We start from the raw sequence: 6,868 nt of genomic DNA on the forward strand, positions 1-6,868 counted from the left end.
AGCTCCTTGCAATACATATCAATTATTCAACATTTTTATTGAAAAAGCTATGAAAAGAAAACTACCTGAGGTTGGGTTGCCTCCCAACAAGCGCTCTTTTATTGTCACTAGCTTGACATTGGGGCTTTTTTTTATGGAGGTTGGTGCTTGTAGTGCCTCAACTTGTCTCCGCTGACTGTGATCCTCCTTTTTGTTCTCTGGTGTTCAATTTCAGCGTGCTCTAATGAGAGTATGTTGCTGACAGTGTAATAGTCATCAGTGTTGGCTTGCTCCCAGCTGTTGATATGTCAATTGCACTTTGTCACCTTTGGAAAGCCCCTCTGTTGGAATCTTCCTGTTCTTCCAACCCCTTTTTGTTTTGTTTCTGCGTTTCATCCTTTCTTTTGTTGACCTTTCTTTTCTGGCCGTAGGCTTACCTTGGGGATCTTTCATTCTTTCAGTGGCTAATACTCCAATATTCTCTTGGACTTCTTCATTAGTTTGCACAATCTTTTGCCTTGGGATGTTGTTGTGAATCGCCTTGTTGCTTTCTTCCTTTAACTGTGATTCTTCCTTGTCAAGTTCCATATAGTTTTTCTTCTCATTACCAAACTGTGCTTCTGGTAATACCTTTAGAGTGACACTCTTATCATGCATTCTGAGAGTTAATTCTCCTTCCGCTATGTCTATGATAGCTCTAGCAGTGGCCAAGAATGGCCTTCCCAGAATAATAGAGTCACCATCATCCCCTTTTGAATCTAGAACCACAAAATCTGCAGGGTATATGAAATTGTCCACCTTGACCAGAAGGTTTTCAATCATACCCCTGGGGTATACTGTTGACTTATCTACTAGCTCTAGAGATATCTGTACTGGTTTAACTTCTTCTATATGCAATTTTTTTACCAAGGAGGATGGTATTAAGTTGATACTTGCTCCTAGATCGCACATTGCTTTAGTGATGGTTAATTCCCCAATGGTGCAAGGTAGCAAAAAGCTCCCTGGGTCCTCAAGCTTAGGAGGAAGTCCTTTTTGAATCAGGGCTCTGCATTCCTCAGTAAGCAGTATGGTTTCTTTCTCATCCCAACTTCTTTTCTTGTTGATAAGCTCCTTCAAAAACTTGGCATACAGAGGCATTTGTTCAAGTGCTTCAGCCAAGGGAATATTGATTTCCAGCTTTTTGAAAGTCTCAAGGAACTTATGAAAATGTTGGTCCTTAGTCTCTTTGTTGAACCTCTGGGGATATGGCAGTGGAGGTGTGATGCTCTTTCTTATTTGCTGCTGTCCCTGAGTTACTTCTTTTGAATAGTGTGGTTGGTTGTCCTTCTCTTTGAGTTTCTCAATGCTCTTGTTTGGCATCACAACTTGATCCTTGGTTTCATCTGCCTTTGGTTGCTCCTCATCTTCTATTGGCCTTTTGCTGCTCTCTGCTTGCTTCTTTGTAGTGTCATTATTGCTCATCAATATTCTCCCACTCCTTAATTGTATTGCCTTGCATTCTTCCTTAGGATTTGGAATTGTGTCACTCGGCAGAGAGCTTGAAGGTCTCTCAATAGAGATCTGCTTGGAGATTTGCCCCATCTGCCTCTCTAGGCTCTTTATGGAGGCTTCATGATTCTTGGTTGTCATTTCTTGGTGTTTCAACAATTTATCCATCAAGGTCTCCAAGTTAGTGAGTCTTTAAGATTCAGGTGATACTTGAGGTGGGTTATGAGATGTGGGTGGTGGATGGTAGGCATTTTGGTTGGTGGGTTGGTTATTGGATTGGTACTGGTTAGGGTTGGGTAGTTGTTTTGAGTTTTTCTGTAGGGGTTCTGGTTAGTCTGCTGCTGGTTGTGGTTTTGGTTGCTTCTTGGGTTGTTTTGGTTTGAGTTTCTCTGCCATGGTTGTTGGTTTTGGGTGTGATTATCTCCCCATCTGAGGTTTGGGTGGTTCTTCCAGGATGGATTGTATGTATCACCATACACTTCATTTGGTCCTTGGTTGTGCATATACTGTACTTGCTCTTGTTGTTGTTCTTCTTGAGTTTCTTCATTTTGCCCCCATGTGGATGATGGTTGGCTTGTGTTAACTGCTGCAACTTGGAGGCTATCAATCCTCTTGGCCATTTGCTCAAATTGTTGTTGAATTTGCTGCTGCATCATCTTGTTTTGAGCCAAGATTGAGTCCACTCCTTCTAGCTCCATTACTCATCTCCTTTGTGATGGTTGGCGATTTCTTTGGTGAGCAAAGAAATATTGATTATTGGCCACCATGTCAATAAGATTTTGAGCTTCTTCTGCTGTTTTCATCAGTTGCAATGATCCTCCAGCTGAGTGGTCAAGTGATTCTTGAGCCTTTAGAGTGAGTCCTTCATAGAAGTTTTGTAGCTTGTCCCACTCAGTGAACATTTCTGGTGGACATTTCCTCAGCAGAGCCTTGTATCTCTCCCATGCTTCATATATATTTTCAGCATCCAATTGTGTGAATGTTTGTACCTCAGTTTTCAGCCTGATAACTCTTTGAGGTGGATAGAATTTGGCTAGAAATTTAGTCACCAAATCATCCCAGCTAGTGATGCTTCCTTGAGGAAAAGTTTCAAGCCATTGTGCAGCCTTGTCCCTTAATGAGAATGGGAATAGCAGAAGATTGTAGGTCTCAGGATTCACGCCATTGGACTTGACAGTGTCACAAATCCTTAAGAAGGTAGATAGATGTTGATTTGGGTCCTCCAATGGTCCTCCCCCAAACGAGCAGTTGTTTTGGACCAATGTAATGAGTTGTGGCTTCAATTCAAAGTTATTTGCATTGACATTAGGGGTGAGAATGCTGCTTCCACAATGTCTAGCATTTGCAAAGGTATAGGAGGCCAAAACTCTCCTCTGGGGTGGGTTGTTATTGTTGTTGTCAGCTCCACCAGGTGGATTGGTTGAATGTTCCTCCATATCCTGGAATTCTTCTTCTGATTCCTCTTCTCCAACAATATTTTTTCCTCTTTCAGCTCTTCTTAACCTCCTGAGAGTTCTTTCGTCTTGTTCATGAAAGGTGGGTGTGGTTCTTCTTGTACCTGACATACACGCAGAACATAAGAAACACACAACCCAGTGACACTTCAATCTACTGCTAGAATGAAGTTTTAGTTAGCTTAAGCAAAAATTCAAACAGTTAGCGGGTTAATTGAAAATTAGAGAAACAGAAAATAAAAATGCTAGATCTAGATCACCACCTCACTTAATCATTGTCAATCTATTCAATCCCCGGCAACGGCGCCAAAAACTTGATGGGATATTTCTGTGGAGAAACAAATTTCTCCAAAACACCCAAATCTAACCGGCAAGTGCACCGGGTCGCATCAAGTAATAATAACTCACGGGAGTGAGGTCGATCCCACAAGGATTGAAGGATTGAGTAATTTTAGTTTAGTGGTTGATTTAGTCAAGCGAATCAAGATTTGGTTGAGAGATTTATGATTTGCAGAATTTAAATTGCATAGAAAGTAAAGGAAATGGGTGAATTGCATGAAATTAAAGAGAACTGGAATTTAAAGTGCTGAATCTTAAAGAGCAAGAAATTAAATGGCAGAAACTTAGAACGCAAGAAATGTAAATTGCAGAATCTTAAAGTGCAAGAAATGTAAATGGCTTGAATTGTAAAGGGAATTGGGAGTTGGATTTGCAGAAATTAAACAAGGAAAAGTAAATTGCAACAAACAGAGAAGTAAAGGATGTCTTGAATCGAACCGGATCTTAAAACAGAAATGTAAATGAGCATGAAAACAGTAAACAGGGAATGGGAAATGGGAAATCCGGATCTCAGGACCTAAGAGACTAGAAAACCAAGTCTAGATCTCAATGCCTTCCTAGATCCAACAAGAACAATTGCAAAGGAAATGTAGATTGCAAAGAAAGTAGATGAAAAGCAATTAACCGAAACTGAAATTCAATTAAGTAGAAAATTAAACAAGATCCCAAGGTGAGATTGAAACAGAAGTTCTTCAATTCTCCACCCAAGATCCAAGACAATTGTAATTGAAATTGAAAGCAAGAAAACTAAGAGGAAGAGAATTCAATTCTCCTTCCCCAAGACTTAGAAATTTAAAATTCACTCAACACCAAAACTCTCTGAAAACTCTCTCTGAAAACTCAAAGGAAAAGCTCTCTTAAAAACTTAAATCCTATGCTATTTATACACTTTCTTCAAATGGTCTTCAAGCCTTCAATTGGGCCTTTGCTCTTGATGGAATTGGGTTGATAGAGGCCTTGGTTGATTGCTCTTGGAGTTTGGAGAAGAACCGAATTGAACCGGGTTGGAATCATGAAAGCTTGAGTAAAAGTTGGAGTAAAAGTTTGAGGCTAACTTTTACTCCAACTTTTCACATCAGCCACCCTTCTTTGCTGATACCAACGTTGGGGCAAAAGTTAGGGGTCAAACTTTTGCTCCAACGTTGGCCTCCCTTTGCATACTCATGGCGCCAACGTTAGCCAAAAAGTTAGAGGCTAACGTTGGCGCAAACTTTTGCTCTCCAGGGTGTGTTTTTCATGCGCCAACGTTAGCCAAAAAGTTAGGGGCTAACATTGGCGCAAACTTTTTCTCTCCAGGGTGTTGATTTGTGATGCCAAAAGTTAGCCAAAAAGTTTGAGGCTAACTTTTGCTCCAGCTTTTTGCCCAAAAGTTAGCCAAAAAGATTGAGGCTAACTTTTGCTCCAGCTTTTTGCTCCCTGGTTCATTTTCAATTAATCCAAAAGTTTGAGCTAAAGTTTGAGGCAAACTTTTGCTCAAACTTTTTGTCCTCTCTTCCTCCTAGCCATTCCTTCTTGCTTCAACCTTTCTTCAAGTTTTCTTCACCTATCATTAATCAACCAAACACATCAAAGCTATGCTCAAAATCATGAGATATTCATTCTTTCATAATATGTGACAATTATAGCATAAAACCTCATAAATAGCATGAATTCATACATGGTTGATTAAATCAAAGGAAACATGAAAATCTACCCAATTGGCTTGCTTATGGCTCAAGAAAGTGCATAATTCTATTGAAAACAAAAGAAAAAAGCTAGTGAAACTAGGCTAAGATGACTTGTCATCAATCATCAATCTGAATTGGATACTAATGACTCAAGATTGCCTAATTACTCTTTCCAAGCCAAGAATGTTCAAATTCTACTCTAAAAGCCAACCAAGCATTTTGTCAAACACTTGGTGGGGAATAAAGGAAAACATGATAAATATGCAAGAAGAGGTAATGACCAAATCAGTACCCGAAAGATTCAAACGCTGACATTTTGGTACCTCACTATTGTTATTGACAAAATGGTCCTTAAAAGATTTTAAAATTTGACAAGCGTACCCACGAGTTCACCGGAACACATTTCCGGCAAGCACAGTGCTGACATGGCCACTGTGTTTTGATGACATGGCAAATACCCTTCCCCACCCTAATTCTTCTCCTTCTCCTTCCCCCTCCCCAACGCACTCCCCCCTTCCCCTTCCTTAATGCATTCTCCCCCTCCCCAACCCTAATCCTTCCCTCTCTCTCCCTAATCCTAATCCTCCATCTCCAACGCACTTCTCTCTCCTCAATCCAAAATCCCCCTTTCTGAACCCTAATCCCCTTCCTTTACCCCTTTGAATTCTAATCCCCTTCCCAACCCAGTATCTCACACTCTCAACTCTATCTCCCCTTCGTCTTCACTGCTATCGCCAACCAGAATTAGGAAACTAAATCTTCATCTTTTGTCAGAGAATCCTCATCATGAATTATCCAAAACCCAAATTTAGCTACCCCGAATAAAAAAAAGGCAAGACTTTTGAAGTAAAAAACAGCACTTTGCAACAATCAAAGAGTAAATCAGTAAAACACCAAAGAAAGAAAGCACTTTTGGCATGAAAGAAAGCACTTTTGGGTGAAGGGTGGCCAAGCTTGCCGGGAAAGGCCATCTGGGGCTCAAGATCAGTGGAAGTCCGGCGAGCAGAGGGGGAGAATTCATCGGAGTTGTTGGGTCTAAGGAACCTCTCAAAGATGGCCATGAGAAGGAACATGGAGATGAGGATGGCAGTGGCCACAAAGCCAAAGGAGACAGCGTTGACTGAACTCTCAAAGTTGGTCAAATGGGAGTTATCTCTGCTCTGCACATTCACATTCATTGGAGACCCTATTGGTGCCCACCCACCATTGTTGTTGTTGCTGTTGTTCTCTTCAACCACCATTTCTTTCAAAACTACTCTGATGCTGTAGTATTCTTCTGTTATGCTATGCTTTCAGCATGTTGGTTTTTAATTAATTCTGGTAAAGGTAATAGCTTGTCTTGGTTTTACTGGAGAATTAGTTAAGGAAGGGGATTAGGGTTCAGAAAGGGGGATTTTGGATTGAGGAGGGGGAAGTGCGTTGGAGATGGGGGATTAGGATTAGGGAGGGGGAGGGAAGGATTAGGGTTGGGGAGGGGGAGAATGCATTCAGGAAGGGGAAGGGGGAGTGCGTTGGGGAGGGGGAAGGAGAAGGAGAAGAATTAGGGTGGGGAAGGGTATTTGCCATGTCATCAAAACGCAGTGGCCATGTCAGCACTGTGTTTGCCGGAAATGTGCTCCGGTGAACTCGTGGGTACGCTTGTCAAATTTTAAAATCTTTTAAGGACCATTTTGTCAATAACAATAGTGAGGTACCAAAATGTCAGCGTTTGAATCTTTCGGGTACTGATTTGGTCATTACCTCTATGCAAGAATAATAAATCTACCAACTACCAATTTCAAGAAAAGTGGAGTAACAACTCAAATTAACAATTAAAAGAACATCAAACATAAATTTCATAAAAGAGATCCAAATCCATCAAGAGTTCATCATCACAAACAAGAGAGCAAAATGAGAAATTAACATTACAACTAAGAAAATCAAGATGTAGAAATGAGAAAT

Source organism: Arachis hypogaea, chromosome 15 (genome assembly GCF_003086295.3).
Source record: "Arachis hypogaea cultivar Tifrunner chromosome 15, arahy.Tifrunner.gnm2.J5K5, whole genome shotgun sequence".
Classification (NCBI taxonomy): domain Eukaryota; kingdom Viridiplantae; phylum Streptophyta; class Magnoliopsida; order Fabales; family Fabaceae; genus Arachis; species Arachis hypogaea.